Source organism: Anser cygnoides, chromosome 3 (genome assembly GCF_040182565.1).
Source record: "Anser cygnoides isolate HZ-2024a breed goose chromosome 3, Taihu_goose_T2T_genome, whole genome shotgun sequence".
Taxonomy (NCBI): Eukaryota; Metazoa; Chordata; class Aves; order Anseriformes; family Anatidae; genus Anser; species Anser cygnoides.
Window position 1 is genome coordinate 65188111 of NC_089875.1, and position 19565 is coordinate 65207675.

Below are 19565 nucleotides of genomic sequence, written 5' to 3' on the forward strand. Positions count from 1 at the left end.
AGGCTTAATCCTGTACCAAACCAGAGCTCGATCCTGTGGAAGTTACTGAGGCCGAATTCATGTTGATTTCAGTTGGAATCTGACCTGAATAAGGAAAGCAAGTCAGGGTTCTCGGGGGATATAGGGACTTAAAGCACAGCTACTGTCATTGCATACAGCTTCATAAGAGAAGCAGCACCTTGGAAAACTGTATTTAGGAAAAAAAATATCCCTGCCTGTGTTCGGGAGGTTTGTGACAGTTTACTGCAGCTTCAGATTGACTGAGAAAACGCACTAGTGAATGCACAGTTTTATTTTACACTCCATGAATGGCAGTTAAAGGCAATAGCAGATTGTGCCAAAGCTGGTAACCAAAGACTTTTAAATGTGTTACACCTCACTGGACTAAAGGAATAAGGAACACAAAAGTATCTAGTTGAACAGATTGGAATAAGGGGATGTGAAATGAGCTGCTTAAGATCTAGTAAGATTATACGTTCTAAAATGTCACCCACACTATTATCAGTCCTTATTACCAGCTTTTATTTCAGTCAGAATGCAGATGATATCTTTTTCTGTGCTAGTGCCTTTGGCATGGACACATCCCATATATTCCAGTGATGGTTTCCTTAATACATATTAGTTCATACCTGTTTGTTATAACACGAGAAAACACCTCAGTTCTATCTTTCTACATCTGCTTCCTTCACAGTTCTGTTCTCCCTTATGTGTCTCTTTGTTGTTGCCATTGTCTACAGTGTCATCAATCTGGAATTGATGTCTGATGCTCGCCACTAAATTATTAATGAATACAGTGGCTTGAAAAGTAGATTCACCAGATTAGTCTTTAAAAGACACCGCTTCCTCTGGTAAGTGTCTACACTACCGTTAATATTTTGCTGATGCTTTGACAATGGAGAACTATGAATCCATATTTCAGTGATTCTATTTATAAAGAATTTGCTTCTGGTTCTTCAAATGTACATGATACTATATAAACCTTTGAAGATATGCCAATGTCTTATATATACCAAGAGCTTGACCCTAGCTGCACTTGGCACAGTTAGAGAGAGATGGGAGAAAGCATTTTCCTCCTGCTGTGGTTTTGAGTCAGTTTATATCAAAGCAGATTTGGGAGGTAGCATGGAGAACCTCAGAGTTGCTGTAAGTTACGCTAGCAGTAAAGGAGTGGGTGATGTATGGTATCATGCCCCTCTGTCCACACCCCTGCACTTTCAGCAAACCCTCTGTACGGAACAGAAGCTGTGAAGACTCCACCGTGCCGCCCAAGTGACAGTGTACCCTGAGCTCTTTGCTAGTGGCCAGAGGGTGGGCTGAGGGTTGAATTCCAAAGCATAACTGTATTAAAAACAAATGCTGATTGCATTCTGAGGACACTTTTGTTCTATGAAGCCCTGTTGCTTATCACTCACCGCACTCCTTTCGTCTAAACTCTTGTAGAGCGTTCCTTGTGCTAAACTGATCGCTAGTCACTATTTGTAGAACTCAGTGCAAAGGCCTGAACTGGTGTATGAAAATCCAACTACTGTACCTTGTATAATTTCTGTGTTTTGCTTACGTAATGCAGATATGTAGCAATGACTGGTAAATACACTGCTATTTCGCACGTTTGGAAGGATTGCACTGTTTAGTGATGGGATCATTCCCATTTTGCTTCAAAAAAAGAAAGTTGCATGATGCTGAGGGGGAGAAATGGGAGAAGAGAAGCTGAGCGTGAGTTTCATTTCTCAGTTCTCCTGACTTGTGACTCTCGGTGGATCTGTACCCATTCCGTCTGCAGACTCCCAGGGAGAGATCCAGAATGTTTTGCTTTCATTTAGTAGCAATAACCAATTCTACACAGCATACAAAACAAATTTATTTTATTGTCCCATTTGGCAGGCAAGGTAAAATTTTCTTCTACCAGTAAGTAAACGTTGACTTTTTCCATTACCCCATCTGTCAGAATCCGATCACAGTGTATGTTGCTGTTGAATTGAAATCGTCCATATGGTGATGTAGACAAGCAGAAAAAACAAACAAAAAACACAACAAAACAGCTACTGCCCTATAATACAGTGTATTTAAATCCTTTAATTTTCCATGCAGAGAGTTGCCAGGATTAAAATGCGCTTTTCCCAGTAGTGAATCGTGTGTACTAGTCTCAAGACCACTAAAATCTCTTTCTCTTTGACTTCCTTCCCATCAACAGAGAATATTCATCTAGTATTTAAAAAACATGATCTTCAAAATCATGAAGTTTAAAAAAAAATGTTAGACTTCGGGTTTCTTTTAAATTTGGCCTCTGAGTTTTACACCTGTTTTACATGTATTTCTGTAGCTATAAAAGACTGTATTTTTACTTTAGCTGAAGCTGAGATTCTCATACAGTCAGACATCTTCAGAAGTTACATCTTCTTGAAAACTAGCTGGCATCACAAGAGTCTTGATAGAAAAACTATTAGAGATAGCACTATCATGACTACATTTTATTTTAATGGAAGGAAAGCCAAATATCAAAAATATGTTGTTGTCATCTTTCATTCAAAGAATAATGAATTAGAAATTGCAGTTTCCTTTTGTATCACTAGATGGTACATGGTAACTGTAGGGAAGCTGAGCTCTTCAAAACAATGTTGATTGAATATAGGTACTGCTGCTTTCTCTCCTGATCCAGCTAATGCACTGAGCGGTCTACTGGCTTGCAGAAAAAACATGTGCAAAACTATTCCTGACAAATAAAACTAGTAGTTACACTGAAACTCTGGTCCTAGTGCAGTCAGTGGCAAAAACTGTCTGAGTGGTTCTGTGCAGATGTTTTCTGGGAAACTGCATGGTACATAGGTCTTTATCTCAGGGTTATATTTGAAAAGAGGAACTCTGTACTGAAATGCTTGGAAACATCCATGCTTTCTTGGAAAGTTAGCAAAGTCTTCAAACTGCATGTAACGGCCCCTCTGAGCTACCTGCTGGTGAGCTCTCAATAGCTGTTGAATTCCTTAAAAAGACAGAATAAATGGAAATATAGGCTTGTAATTTTAGTTATGCCTGTATGAATTATCATGATTGCTACGCAAACATATAGTTTCACACTAAACAGCTAGTTTCACACTAAAAAATACATTATTCTTTTTACAGGCAATATTTTTGAATGCTACAATAACGCAATCAAAACAGCATCTCCTATAAAAAATTTAAAATAAAAAATAAAAGAATAAAATAGGTAGGATGTGAAAATAGATGAAGTAAGAAAATAATAGAACAAACAAACAAAGAACAGCCAGAGCAAACTCCACAATTTTTTTTCCAGAAGAGGTTGAAAGCGAATTTTAGCATCTTGAGAAAAATTCAGCTTCTGAACTCTTTGAAAGGCTGACATGATTCAAGAAAGCTTCCCTGCCTGAGCTCATGTTAGGCGCTGATAACACTGCAACCTTAAGATATAAAAGTGCTCCAGCAAATAAGATGGCAGCTAACAAACACCCCGGCACTTTGATTTATTTGTAATATAGTTTTCCTATTATTTTATAAAAGAACCAAGAGCATTTTATGCTGTTCTGTTTTGGAGAACAGTTCAATAGCTTAAATGGAACCATTTCGCATTGCAATAATGATATTTCAGCCTGAAAGTTTTTGATTAAAAATTAAAATGTCTCTGGATGAATCTGTCCTCTAGGCTTTGCATGTGTGAAAAGGGCCCCATGGGCAAGATCTGTGGACACTATACTGCAGTTAAATCTTGCTTCTCTTGTTCCACATAGGAGTTCACATTTTCTTAGTGTTTTTTAGGAAAAAAAAAAAATAGAAAAGCCTAGTTTTCAGAGGCTACTTTGTTGTGTGGTCATTTTTTGTTTTGTTTTGCTTTTATTTTTGTTCTTGTTGTTGTTTGTTTGTTTTTCTGTGTATGTGTGGTTTTTTTTTGTTTGTTTTGTTGTTTTGTTTTGTTTGCATTCTCTTCCTTTCTCCCATGCTTAGGCTCTGTGACTTATTGGGTGAGACCCTTTCATTATGAAGGGCAGTGTCATCTGAACCTCTCATATCAGTTTCTCACAATGTCACCAGTTTCCACAGCAGCATTAAGCATTTTGGGGAAGGACTCTCTGTGCCGAGGCTAAAAACACTCAGCTGTGGGAGGAAAGAGAAGCAGAAAACAGGTCTCAGGAGGAGAGGGAGTGCAGAGTGGGGCCGTGCTGTGTTGTGGTTAATCCCCCAGCACTGTACCAAGAAGGCAAAAAAGGAGAGTCCCCGGACACTCAGCGTCATCTTCCATTACAAACTCTGCAGTGGAACAGGAGTCCCCTAAAAGCAGGCTTCAGTTTCCAGCCTCAGGGAACAGACCAATTTTTAACTTAAAACCAGCAACAAAATACGTGTTCTAAAGACATACATAGAGCTGCGGTACAGAAAAGTGAGAGAAAGAAGTTATGCCATACAAAAGAAGTGTTCTTCTTGGCTATAACAGCTAGATATGTAGTGTGACAGCATCTCTTTTTTTCTCGAGGAAAGAATAACAACACAGTGCAACGAATATAACTGGGGTAAATGTTCTTCTTTGAAGTCTAGTCTCTCTTAGTACGCTCACATCTCTCAGTGAGATGGGTATGATGGCTGATATTACAGAAAATGCTGGATTAGGTCAGACTTGTAATGCATTTCTCAGATATGCAGTTGATACAGTACTGCTATGCAGAAATGCTTCTTAATGCTGTTTGAATCTTTAAATGTCAATAATGTAGACTAAATAAATGTCTGTAAGGAGTGTCTTTTTCTGTGGCTTCACCAGTCTTTTCTCCATAAAGAAGGGAAAGAAGACAGAGTAGTTATGACAAAATCTGAGTAGGAAATGAATCTCAATTAGTACTTAAAATAATCCCACCACCTTAGATGTTATAATTGCAATTTTAGTGACTATCACCTCTGTGAGCTACACAAGATGGGACTGTTAACACAAGGATGATGTTGAAGACAGAAGCTGTGCAGTATCACCTGCTTTCACATTTATTTTATAAAGTGTTCTCAGAAAGTAGGACAGCGCAGAAAAGTGCATTTCTTGGTGGCATGGACTCTGAACTGACAGGAATTCATCGAGGACTTGAGGCATGCATTGATCAGCAGTGTTGCACTGCCTATTATAATTTAGTATTTAATTAACAAATCAGTGAAGGGAAATAGCATCCATAAGCACTGATAATGGGATGTTCAGGATAGCTTGCACAATAACCATTTGAATATTAAGAAAGAATAAAGTTAAAGGCTCATCACACAGCTCCAACCCAGTACTTCCACACAACTTTATATTTATGTTTGCAAATAGATCCAGCAGGATAGACTGCCCAAGAGAACAGCCACGTGTTTCGTTGCCTGCTGCTTTGCAAACTCCTTACCCTGTTCCAAGCCACATGTGAAAGTTTTGTGCCTTCCCCTTCCTATAGGAGGGAACAAGAAAAGGTTTGAAAACAAGAGAGTGCTTTAAACCCTGTGTAGATCTTCCCTAGGGGGAGGAGAAGGACAAGTCTACATCCTGGCTGAATTCTCCAACAAACTGGTTTTAAAACAGCATGAGCAGGCTCCCCTGCTAGCACCATTTATCAGGAAGGGGTACTCCAGTAGAAGATAAATGACTTGCAATCTCAAGTGAAGGGAGGCATTTTCTGCAGCCCAGAGTGCAATGCCCTTTCATGCTTTATGCTCAGTGCCTTAAAGTCAGCCACTTCCTGCTCATCACGTTAGTTCTTGTAGTGCTAACTGTTCTGGTGGAGTGTGAGTCAGCTCTGTGGATTTCGTAGGGTGACAAAAATCAGCTGCAGCATCACCATGTTCCCTCGCTGAACCCAAAGGAGGAGGGTAGATAGAAGAAAGTTCAATGCAGGGAAGAAAGGTTCTCAGAAGTATTACAGTGCCTTTGGGACTATAGCTTTCCAGTATCTGCTCTGGCATCAGCTTTACCAAATCAGTAGCCAATTTAGCTTTCTGTGAGGTGGCTTAAAATACCTACCTGTCTCACAGGGGCCTTGTGAAGGTTCATTAGTTAAAAACCTTTGCAGATGGAAAGTGCAAAATGGGTGCATTCTGCTGATGCCATAATCCCCTCCAGGCTTCGAAGCATCATCGGGAGACCCTCTGAGGAAAGCAGTTGTTTCTCAACCATGGATACTTACCATTTACAGATCACTGTGTTTGCTTGAGTTTGTAACTGCTTGGATTTTGTTTGCAGCATTTTTCAGTTCAGTTTGGTTGCTAGAATCTCAAGATGAAATACATTTGTTCAGTTTGTGGTGATGCTCCTCTGGGGATTGCTACACCTGAAAATTAGCCTTCGTGTACATCAGTTCATAATTATTGGTCTCATGAGAAGTAAAGTGAGATAAAGTGTTCTGTGGCAGGACTTCTTGAATTAGATCTCTTGGTGCATCTGGAATATTAGCTTGGAGATTTTTTGTGGTTTTAGGTCTGTTTTAATAATTCTGAAAAGCTTCTGATGTATTAATGCATCATTAATATGCAAGAATGTGTATTCTTTCAGATGGCTCAGGTAAACAGATTAGGCATTTTGTTATTACATTCAAAGTTCTCACATGAGCCGCATGTTAAAAAGCCCTAATTACGTGGAGTATTGAAAGCTGGGGGGAAGAGCAATGACATAAGGTGTTCTTGTTTCTTGACTTACAGCAGTGCTGTGAGGGGGTCGCATCACGAACAGATGAGGAGCCTCAGTTCACCACTCCTCCTGATTTTGAATAGGATGTTACTCCGGGCTCGGTTCTGGCCTTTGTTCTTCTGCATAACACTTTCCCCCAGAATTAATTTCACCGATTTCAGCTAATTCATTCGGATGTGGGATAATCACTTCTGCCACTGCTGTCATCCCTCTCCAAGGAAGTTGTGACAGAGTTCTTCAAATTCGGGTACAGGCTTCAGATTTTCCATTATCTTTGAAACAAGCTCTGAAAAATCTCATTCTGCGTGTCTCGGTTTTGTGTCACCATTTGGCACTGCTGACTTAGCTGTGTATTGGATAATGCCACAGGGACACATTCACGGCTAGCATAGCTGAGTGCAATTCCGGGGAGTTTAGCAGACTTTCAGCTGCTTACATCAGCAATGAATAATGTGTAGCCTTTAAACCACAGAGCACGTGAACAGCAAGACAACTCAGTTGCATCCATTCCCAGTATGAATTCCTAGATTTATACCAGGGCTAAATTTATGATATCTATTTACCTGAGCGCTCGAAGCTGTCCTCATAATTCATGTTGAGCAGCGTGCTGCAACTATGTTGTTCCTCTGAGCGTGAATTAAATTCATTGCTGTTATAAGAACACATAACTCCCTGAGCTCCAGTGAAGCGACATTGGGTTATACAAACTGAGTCCTATGATTTCATCCAAGGCTCAGTTAGAGGTAAAACAACTGGATACTGAAACAAAGTTGAATACGTCTGTAATGTCATAAAGAGTGAGCAGTAAGGCTAGAAGAGGTGATCAGATATGGATGAGTGAGTTAATTTACTTCTGATTTATACTACAGACTCTGAAAGTCTAGAGAGTTCAAAGATTAAGTAGTACATTTTTAAGGATGCATAGTGCTTTGGTTTGATAAAATATGATTTTCACTTTTACATGCATTTCCAAAGCATGAAAACTATCTGTACGAGTTTAAGAAATGTATGCAGTTGTATACATCCTCATGTATAGAGCCGTGGATGCTTCATGGTCTGTGGTTTGTGCAAAAATTTCTGAGATGCTCTGGCCCAGCACAGGAGACATTCTGTGAAGGTTCAGATAAATTAGCACTGATGGGTTTGGTTCAGCTTGACTTGATGTTCAGTAATTGCATTGACAGGGCAATTCTTTGCATTGTCAAGCTTATTATCGCACATTACTCCCATATCAGTTGCTAGCTTGCTGTAAAATGACAGCAGGAGGTATAAATGGCAAAGCTCTGCAGAGGAATACTTTGGACACAGGGTATCTGTACGGATGTGGTAGACAAGTTGGGATTACTGAGTGAGCGTGGAAGCTGGATATTTCTGCCGAAAAGTTTGGCAGAGGTTTGATTACTTATTTTATAGTTTTACCTGATATCATCAGGCTTCATCCTTCAGCACAGTGTCAAAGGTCTTCAGGGCAGCTGTGAGCAAGAGAGGCTGTTGCTACCAGAGCCGATAGCTGCCATGCTCTTCAAGGCTGCAAAGGTATTTTTGCCTTGATGGCAGATGCTGAAGAATCGCATCACAGGAAATTACCCTTGTGATCTCTTTCGTGTGTAATGAGATACACATAGAAATTCCCGCAGTGTGATGGCAGCAGGGGACTGTACAACATATACAAGGAGCACCAAAGTTGTCATCTTTCCGCTGTCCGTCTGTGGGTAGAGTGGTGGAATAACACCATAATAGAATAATTACCATAATATTATTTGACACTGTCAGTCGTGCTGATAATTGAATGTGTTTAAATTAGGAAATGCCATTTCTTGGGATGCAATGAAAGACAGCATTGTTAACTGCCAGTAGCCATAGCTTCACAGGTAATTGCAGCTATGTATGAGCCATGCTTGTTTGATTAAATTGGTTTACCCAATAATTGAAGGCTTATTGTGATATAATTGTAATTGTAATATACTGTGTTATTTCTGAACAATAGAAGAATAAAGGCTAAAGGGTATCCAGTGGAACAAACCATCTCCTGCATGCAAATAAATTATCCCGTCACTGTTATAAACAAGAAGCATTGTGTTCTGCCAGACTCGCAACAAAGAAATCATTATCTGTCTGGCCTTTGCATTGAAGAACAATAATCTGTATTTCCAAAATTAAAACCATAATTAAGCTATTATTATGAGTCCACGAAACAAGAATGAGGAAAATGATAGAGTTAGTCCCCTCTGAGTCTCACATCCCCAATTAGCAACCCCTGAATCTGTGGTTCGCATTTTTCCCACATAAGGATAGCTTTGCCTGGCCCTCTGTTGGTTATGGAGGCATCACCCTGTGGGGCAGCCAAATCACGGCAATGCTCCTCTCGTTACCCACCTGCCAATGAGACAAGAGTCTCATGGGGATGTCCTTCGGATACTTTGGGACGGACATAGGCCCTGTTCGGCGGTGGAACCCAGAAAACTGCACAGCAGCTGTCTGACTGACAACTGGTCACAGATTTTTTTGAGCCAGTGGAAATAGGTTGAAATCGCTCCTAATGCCCTTCTTCAGGGTTGCATTTGATTCTCCGTTGGGTGCGGCTGGAAGTCCTGGTCTTAGTCAATGTGTCCATATAGAATCATGGCAAATAAGAGTGAAAAAAGACAAAGGTGATCTTTCAAAGTTTCTACCGTGAAGCAGGCCCTCTGAATTACAATTGAGAATATATAGATGTGTATATATGTGTTTGTCCATATCATTATTATTGTCAGAACAGGCCAAGATCTTCACAGGTCTTATGTTTCATATACCATTAATTTGTCATTGAATTTAGAAAGAAGACATCGTTCAGCTCATCTGGACACAGTGACAAATAGTGAAAGTTAGAAAGAAGTCCCCCATTCGGTCTTTGGTACCTCCTAAGCTTCCGCAGAAAATGAGCAAGTTACAATGCTGTAGCTAAGGAATTTGCTACATTGCCTAAGATGGCTGACGGTGCAAAAAGAACTTCAGATTTGGAAAGTCGAGTCTGCAGTGAGTCAGAAAATATAGAGAACAGTCTTCATTTAACATGACTCACTCACATCCTGTCTCCAGATTTAAGGCTGAAACTGACTGAGCAAAGGGTGCAGAATACAGTGGAAGAGTAAGGTCAAGACAAAAAGCAAGAGGTCTATTTGTTTTTCCTTCCTGTAATAGAAACTTCCAGGGAAAAACATGATCCAGGGCAAGTAGTAATGAAGTTGCAGGTAAACTGTGTTTTTTAGGCTCTGTTTTTGCCTCCTGTGCCTGCCCGCTGACTTCCTCAGCACTGCTACCTTGTTTGTGCCTGGATGTCAGCAGCTCTGCAGCCCCATCGGCTCCTGCCCTGCGCCCCCCGTGCTTTGCTGCTGAGCACACACAGCACAGTGCTCCAGTGTCCAAGGGATCTCAAAATAGATCTTTCTAAAGTAGATCTTCCTTTGCTTCCTGGCCATGTGATGCTAAGTGCGTCAGTGTGCGTGGTCCAAACGGGGACAGCTGCAGGGCAGGAGCGCCACTGCGCTCACATCTCGGCTCTGAACCAGGCCACTCAGCCGTGACCCCAGCCGGCCTGCCAGCCCAGCGAAATGTCACCTCCCAGGGTTGTGCTGTTTGGAGTAGGGGTCTCTCTCTGTCCCTTGTAATGTGTTTCTTTAACCTCCCGATAACAACACATGCATGAAATGACACCTGCTGGGGTGGACGTAGGCATTGATGCACCCAGCTTGGCATTTAGTCCCAGGTTTTGCTTTTTAATTCTGACTACATTAGGCAGTTCTTTGCTCTGCTTTCTGAGGATCCCTGTATGGACCAGGAGACACGGGGTGGGGGAGGCTTATCTCGGTATTGACAAGTGCCGTTTGTGACAGGGGAGGAAAGGGTTGGGTTTACGATCTAACCCCAAGGCTTCTGAGAAATCCAAGGCAGTCGTTCATTTTTATTATTTTTAGGTATTATGTATATGTGTACCTTAAGATGTCAGAATCATTAAAATGATTCATTAAAATCTCATCTCACTACCCAGAGGGGGACTGTTGGTGTTGCTCTGCATTGCCATACCCCATACGTCCCCCTCCTGAGCGATACCAAAGGGCTGGGCTCAGGAGTGGGTTTCCACATGAGTCAGTGGGGTGGGCAGAGATGAGTGCGTGCTCCCTCTGCTGTCTCTTCGTGCTTGCTGGAGCAAGCTGCAGCACTCACCCTCCTCTGCAGAAATCTACTCTGGAAAAGCTTTGCCAGAGCTGGACAGGGCTGCGGTGTGTGCATGGCATGAGCTGGGTACAGTTCGGCTGATGTGGTCATCAAAAGGGTCCTACAAAGCCCACGGTCCTGTCGCTGGCTGTGGGGGTGAGCGTCCGGGTAATGTTAGAGAAGGCTCTGCTCCTCCAGGCAGTGTCTTTCAGGTGTAATGTAAAGCAGTAGTCTTGGCTGCTAACACATATCACTGGTCCTCTAGGATTATTTATTATATATATATATATATTTGTGTTAAAATAGTACTATCCTACTGAGGATTTAAGAAATTGCAATTTGGTTGTCTGCACCCTTCCTGTTCTCCTCCAAAATCGTGAAGACAAATTACAAATTTTAAGTTCAGAAAGCAAAACAAGTCACTGCATGAGCAACCAAAATAAGGAAGCCTATTTGCCTTTGAATTCACATCTTCTGACCGCAGCCCTTCCCCTTTTCCCCAGTAACCCTACTTTTGCCACTGCTCACGAGCTCTCTGTACGTGCTGACTGGCAGGCCAGGATCTGTCTGTCAAATGCATACCTTGTACAGAACATATATATATATATATTTTTTTTTCAGATCAGGATGAAACTGTCCAGTAAGCTGACAAGTTGCTGGGACAACTAGCTGACAGGTGCCTAGCACGACAGCATAAGTTTTGTTCCTGTAAGAAAGGAGATTATAGAGTTTATGTTTTATATTTGTCTTCTGAATTTGGAGGCTTCAGTGTTCATTTGAGTCACTGAGAAACGTGGAGAGTAAATTTTATTTGGAAAGCAATAGAAAAAGCTCTGTGGTTTTATTTTCCTCAGTGTATGAATGTGGAAACTGGGAGTACAGGCACTGCATATCCTGATAAAAGGTAAAATTATAAACTGGCAACAGACGGGACGGAAGCGGTATTTTCGTTTTACCTAGCTAGCTTTCTCAGAGTGTTTGGCATGTGTTGCATTTTCCTTTGCTCCCTGCCCTCAGTGGGTGTTATTTTTTATTATATCCAGAAAAGAGAGAAATGAGATTTAGACTTTTAAAGAACTCCTTTAGTTCAGTTTCCTGCAGCTGTCCTCTGAATGATTCCCATTCATGGCCATACCCATTTCATCCTTGTCAGTGTTGATATATATATTTTATCTGCTTCATAAATAGATTTAGATGTGAGAGACTCATAGCAAAAGATGGGAAAAGGAAACATTAAGAGATAGTATAGTCCATCCCTCCGTTCTAATGCAGCACCACCATACACCCTTGTTGTTTAATAGCTATTTTTCTAACCTGTGTTTGCTGAGGTTTATTGACAGAGGCTCCACAGTTTCCTTATAGCATTATTTCCACTGGCTTGCCCCTTTTGCCATTCAATACTGTTTTTAATGCCTCATCCTGATATTCCTTTCTGTAGTTCAAAAGCATAACATCTCTTTAGCTTGTGCGTGCTGAATGAACAATGGTACATACCTGAAGTATGTCCATGTGTCCCCTCCATCTTCTCTTCTCTTGCCTAGCAGTCCAGAGCCCCGAGTCTCTCTCCTCACAGAACATTTTGCTGGAGCTCTGACCATTCTCAGTGCTCTTGCCTGAACTATTTCTAGTTAAACCATCTCTTTCTTGAACTGTGATACCTTAAGAGGACACTGTACTTCAGCTGGGACATTTAACAGTACTGAAGAACAGAAGAATTGCTTTGTTTGTATGTTACAGGCTACATCCTTGCTTGTGTGTGCCAGTACGATGTTGCTTGCTTTCTGATAGCATGACACTGTTTCTTCCATTCAGCTGAGAGTTACCACTGCTGCCTAAATGGCCTTTCCTCATTCTCTGTGTGTTTGTATATTCTGCCTATGTGTGGTGCTCTGTATTTTCCTTCTTGAATTTCATCTTGCTGCTTCACAAATACCCATGGGTACGTTCAGCTGTTGGCTGAGGACTTGTTCCCAGAGACTTGTTCTGGTGCTTAACTGAGCAGAGGCACTGCCTGTGTTTCAGACCAGCCAGACACCAAGGAAGTGGTAAAGCAGCCCAGGCACTTCTCATGGCCTGGCAGCAGAGCTCATGCAAGGCTGACAGCTTTATATGGAATTGTGCTGACAGCTTTATATGGAATTATTACTCATTATTATTGCTTACATAAAAGTGGCATGCAAAGAAACCTTAACTGCAGATCTGTGTCTCTATATTAAAAAAAAAAAAAAAAGTAAAAACCTGTTTAAGAAAGTATGCAGTGGTGTCAATGTATCCTCTAAATAAGACTCTATCTAGGTGCTTTGTGTTGCTCATTGCCTTATAGCTTGCAAAGAACATCCACTTTTCAAATTGATATTGATATTCCTCGTGGTACTATCAGCCATTTTTCAAGCCATGGCAGTTATTGCTTTCCCACAAGGGAAGGTAGCTGAAGGATGATGAGGATGCTTCTGCAGCTCTAACTCTTCGTAATAAATAATACAGTGCTATTAGTGCTATTAGTGTGATTTTTATGAAGTAACGTTTCAGTAAAAGCTGGTTACAATACACACTAAGTAGGATTTATAGGCCTGAAATTATAAGTATCCAGCATTCCTGACCAATGACTTATTTATTCTTGTAGTCGGAAGACAAAGCTTTCTATATTGAAAAATAGTTGATACCTCTTTAATTCCAGCTTAGGTACAATGTGGACATTGTGCTTTTTAACCACCCACTGACAGTAACTAAAGTGCAGTGGACCTGCGTTTTGTAATGTATGAAATTGCTCCTAGGATTCTGCAGGACCCATGAGAAAATTGCAAGGAATTCTTACTTATCCCTGGGCGAGTGTTCCTCGCCTGAATAAAATAAAAGTCTTTCTAAGAGCTTCATTCTTAAGATCTTATATTAAGGTGGCCCCCTAATGGTGTACCAGAATCTCAGCTTAAGGTGCCCAGCTGACTTTCAAATACCTACTTTTAATTACCGTCTTTTCTTTCCCCAGGGATTATTTTTGAAAATGTAGGTCTCAGGGTGCATGTGCTTAAGAAATTATCTTATGTTGACATTTCTCCCTTGTACAACAAAGCAAAATGAACCAAAACAAGAAAATGATCTGTCAGGCAAAATTTCCACTAACTTGAGAAGTCTTGCTTCTCTTTTCTCCTTCCCTTGTGCAGCAAGCACAATATGTCTAGACTTCACTAATGCATTAGGCACAGCAAATGTAAGGGTGTAGGAAACAGGATGTGAAAAGAAACCACAGATCGGAGATGCTAATTACATCATTTGATGCACTACTGGAGTGCCAGCTAATAATGCCAGCTAATAAAAGAACTCTTGTAGAGTAGGGTACGTGCTTGTTCTTATCATCTGGAGAGCTATCACCGAAAGATACTGCTATAAGATTTGTCCAGATAGAGAATAATAGACAGAGACAGACAATAATGCAAACCACTTTATTAACATGCAAATGCTCCCTTTCAGGATTTCAGGGTGTTTAAAACTGGTGGCTCATGTAATGGTAATGGTGGCTCATGTAATGTGTTCCTTTTTTTAGATAAGTGTGATCCAAAACCCTGTCTTCGCCCAGTCCTTCCACCCCTGACCCCAGTGCACAACACGCACCTGGGGCTTCCAAGTCATGCTGTCAGCAGAGTGGAGTTAGCGATCCTGCATACGGCCCATCTGCTGAACAGAAGGTGTCTGGGGCAGGGGCTGGTGGGTAGGAATGGGTTTTAGAAAAAGCTAACTTGAATCTGGAAAAACTAGGTGCTCATCACACTCCGGGAAAGTCAAAGTTGCTCTTCAATGGAAGGGAGAGACGGGAAGAGCAGTAATATCTCAGGTACTGTTAATGAACAGCATAGCAGCAAAACATAAACATCTGACAGAGGCATCATCACCAAAAGTGACAGAACTGTGCCCTTATGCCTTGTGATCTCCTGGTTTAGTAACAGTGACAGCTCCTTCCCAGCTATTGAGTCTCTTGCTTGCAAAAGCAAATACTCTCCCACTAGCTAGCAGAGAATTAACAGTAGGGAGAAAAGGCGGTGAAAGGGTGAGCTTTTTTTTTTTTTTTTTTAATATTTTGGGCATTGCTTTTCCAATAACTAGCACTGGTACGCTGACATCTGCAAGTGTTATGTAATTTACCCATTGTTAGTCCCCTCCTGCTGTATGAGACTATCAGTTTTGTTTCAAAGAGCAGAATTATTAGAGTACCTGTATGACAGATTTGCTGTCATTTACTCATTGGAGGTTTTTTGTATGAGCAAAGTCTCACAGTGGGAAAAAGAAAAAAAAAGAAAAAAAGACTATAGTTTTGAATTACACTTTTTCTGTAAGATGTTTTTCAAAGTTTGTACCTTTGACAGCAGAATAAGACAATATGCCAGTTCTGATAAGAAAAGAACATACCCTTGCACTGGTTGTGTTGACTTGCGTATGAAATTTTATCCATCTTTTCCTTATTCATAGAAGCCTATTTTAAGGACTGAGATATACAGTGCATTGATAACACAGTAAGGATCAAACCATCAATGAAACCAGGTATTTTGAGCTCTAGCATAAGGTAGAAAGAGGAGCTACCTTCCTGTTTTTCAGTCACACATGCACACAAAGAAACAAACACAAAAAAAGCAGTTCCTTCATCTCATTCTCTGGAAGAAAACCTGTTTCACACATTGGTTGCTCTACTGGTTCCTCCTGGGTAATGACTGTACAAACATTGGTAGAACTTCATTAACCTGCTTGGCCCTGGGTATGCTGGAGTAGCCTATGAATCAGTAGAGATCATTTCATGCACAGATTAAATAATCATGAGAGTATGTTTTACAGTCTCTTCCTTTAGCTAGTCAACCCTCTGTTCCTGTATCTGCCTTAATTTGCCCTTTCTCCATTTTCCTTCTATAGGCACATCAAGAATAAAATAAACAGAAACCTGTTTCATTCTGGGATCATTTATCCTCGTGCCTTATTCCCATTATACAAGAAAAAAAAAAAAAAAAAAAAAGGTTGCTGTTGCTAGTTTAATTTTGTTCACATCACCCTTTTAAAGGTGCCAGACCATCTCACAGCTTTTCTCCCTCTTGTTCCTGTTATATTGCATCCTATTTTTTTTGGTGCTTGCATTTTCTTCTTCCTCCACAGTACTTATTACTGAAAAAAGTGTGTGGAAATTTAATCCAAGAGAGCTCCTTTCCCCAGGCTGGGACTCCTTGATTACAAGGAAACCTTGTGTTTTGGAACAGTTTGGTTTTGCTTTACTTCCTAGCCTTCATAAGATGAAACAACTGAATTAAGATAAGCATGGGAGAGATGCAAACAGAAGGAAAAAGAAAGAGGAGTCTCAGAAGTCAAATGCAAGGAGAGTTTTGTCATTCGGGTGGCAGATGTGCCTGTAAGAATACCCAAGAAAGAAGACGGATTAGAAGGAGGGGATCAGCGTTAGTGCAGAAGAAAGGGAATAAGAAAAGGACACTTAGGATTGAATTGGAGGGGACAGAAGGAAGAAACAAGAACAGAGGTGAATGTGAGACAAATCTGTGTGACCGCAATGACCAGAGCTCCAAAAATTTCAGACAGAGGCAGGGAATCCAGAAGGTATTGCAGCTAGTCAGAAAGGAAAATGGTTAAAGACCCACAAAGGCATCCACTCTCTGGAGTGTCCTTGAGCTAAGAGTAATGTAGATGCACACACAGAGTAACTGCAGATTTGCGTGTGTATTGAGAAAACAAGGTGGAAATATCCTACCTCCTATTAACCTTCCCATGAACAGCCCAGATTGGATAAGGTAAGGGTGAGATGGAAACAGAGCCACAAGGCACTGAAGTACATTTCAGATGACTGCTAGGAAATACTTAGTACGTTCTAAAGAGGAGCACCAGATGGCCAGTTTCAAAGTTCCTTAAAGGTCTGTTTTCTTGCTGACATGTGTATGATCATTCTCAGACAGCTTTATATCTAAAAAGATGGTTAACAAATGTTACCCAGGCAAGATGATCTTCCAACCAGCCTTCTGCAGGAGTGCAGAGAGTTTATTTTTAAGAAATTGAATGACCGTCTTTGAGTGTGAGGGATTGATGTGGACATTATTAGTATATTGAAATACTTTAGAGAATATTATCAACAAAAGTTTCATCCAGACATGAAAAAGATAAATTTCTGTGCCAAACAAATCAATGCATGCACTAGTTTCTCAAAGGCAGATACAATTAGCATTCTGGAGGTGAAAGAGCAGACCTAAATCCACAAAAATATCACAGCTAAGTTAGGAGAGAAAGATGTAAGACACAGATGGGCTATCATAATGGTGAACAAACATGCTGACTTATCATCTGTTGAAATGATATCAGTTTATCACAAAATGCTAGGAAAGGGCTAATCCCCCTTTAACAAGAGGCCGTATGGAAGAATTATTTGAGGGTGTATAACTGCAGAGCACTCTTGCTGCCTAAGAGTGCAAGATCCTTAATGTGTAAACTTTGTGCTAAGTAACGGCAGTGAGATAGCAGATGTGAGCCTGGAAATGTGATGGTACCACCCAAGCCCTCCCTGTTGGATTTAAGCTACCCTGAAACTGCAGCTCTAACTGCTGCTTGCAGAACGTCACTGCAAGGAAGGAGCGACTCCCGTAATCATCTCTTATGTCATGCTATGCAGATTTATTGTTTGAATTATTGTAACATCATGTGAACCGTACAGATGAAACCCAGTGCTGTCTCTGAAAATAACAATGCATAGCAATTAAGTACAAGACTCATTGTACATTCATGCTGCATCATAAAGTCAAGCCTTCAATAAGCTGCAGAGCCTAAAACCACAGAAACAAAAAAGAGATGAGGGCTAGTGACTCATGAGGGCTATAGAGGAATACTTCTGAATTAATAACAATATTCATGTGCTGCTTTCCCATCAGCATAACTACCACAAATATCCAGAGGCAGTTGGTAGAGAGCATGACACAAGACCTTCATTGTGAGGGCTGGCTGGTGATGGTCCCACTCTGCTGGTGGGTCCTTCTGCTGCCGCTGCTACCGCACGCAGCAAAGCCTGGCTGAGGGGAGAGTCATTTATTCAGTGCGTTGATCAGCCCAGCAATTCTCCCGTGGTGGTGGTGGTGGCTCAGAATAAAGCTGCTGGCACAATTTCAGTGAAGGGTTCAACAGTTCACAGCTTTAACTGTTTATGACGCCTTACAACTGGATTCCCCTATTCAGGTGTTCACTAACATGGAGCCAGGTGAGGGAACCAGGTACAGCTTGTTTAGACAGGTCTGGAACCTGGGCCATAACTGTGGCTTTTTGAAATTTTCTCTCTTTTTGCTAATTATAATTCTCTGAATGGTTTTACTGTCAGAAACAGCACATCATTTGTGTTGTCCTACTGATCATAACTGATACTTGATATTTTATTCCAGAATTGTTCTTTAATAATTAGCACACTGTGAATTTGGCCAAGAGTTAACACCTGTTCAACTAGTCCCCATTTTGAGAAAATCATTCATAATCCTACTCTGTTCATAACGTGACTCTGGGAATTGCTTAAAATTGACTATTAAGGTTTTGAGGTATTTTTGTGACCAGGAAATAATTGTCAGGAAAGAAATTTCACACAAATTTAGTCACAGCTATGTGCAGCACTTAATTAGCATTTCTGCAGTAAGGTCATGTGACTCCCCATTGGCTCTTAATGACTTTACATGTAAGATCATCGACCCCTGATTTCACATAGTTATTGCTTGGTGGCTGTGAGTGCCATTGCAATATATTTGACCTACAAAGACCCGTATTCTTCAGTTTCTTGGTAGTCCCAATGGAGCAGTTCACCTGCAGTCAGTGTAGTTTCCATTCAGTGCCAGGGCTGGAGAAACTCGTAGTTGCCCAGATGAGTTGGATGTACTTTTTAGTGCTTCACCATGGCTACCAGAAATATTATCAAACACTATTCCTTGTGGGAGTGAACAACATGACGGCAGCTTCCTTGATCATTTCCAGGAAAAGTTGTATCATGGTTTTTCAGGTGCTCTTGCTATAAATTATTACTGCCACAAGCCAGATTCCTTTTACATTTGTATCCCTTGCTGAAAGGTTGCAGTATTCCAAGTCCTGCTCTTGGTAAGACAAGCCATCTCACTTGTCACTGCCACTTGCGTAAGAAGGGAGAGGCACACTGGAGTTTCTAATAAAGGTTTATACGGCAGTGTACAACAAAGCTCACATTTGTATCCTCAGTTCTCTTCCTTTGGCCCTCTTTTTTCCTTCAACCTGTTGCTCTTGATACTGCTTTTCCAGTCTTCTGTCTATCTTTGCTAGATACATAGCACTCCTTTGTCTCCTCCAAATGATGTAGCAAAAAACAACTGAGATCAAGGACATTCTTGGTTTAGCTCCCTTATTTTGCTTTTTCCTCTTTTTAATTCCCCTCTGAACACTCTTGTTTGTTTTTATAGGTTTTGCTTGTAATTCTTTCAAGAGACATTCTTCCATTTGAAAGCCCCTTGACATTTAACTCCTATGTTAATTAAGGCAGGGAGAAGACACCATCCTACTGGTTGTTTTTAAGAGCTGCAGAAAAAGCGCCCTTGGGTTCAGTTATTCATGTGGTCAAACTGGTGGTCTAGTTTGAAGTATCCATAGGGATGGCTCATTTGGCCATCAGCCTGTCCCTGGAGGAAGTAAATTGAGCAGTATATTTCTCCTGAGCAGCTAAATATCCCTGTCTGCCCACAGCACCCCAGACAGATGAGTT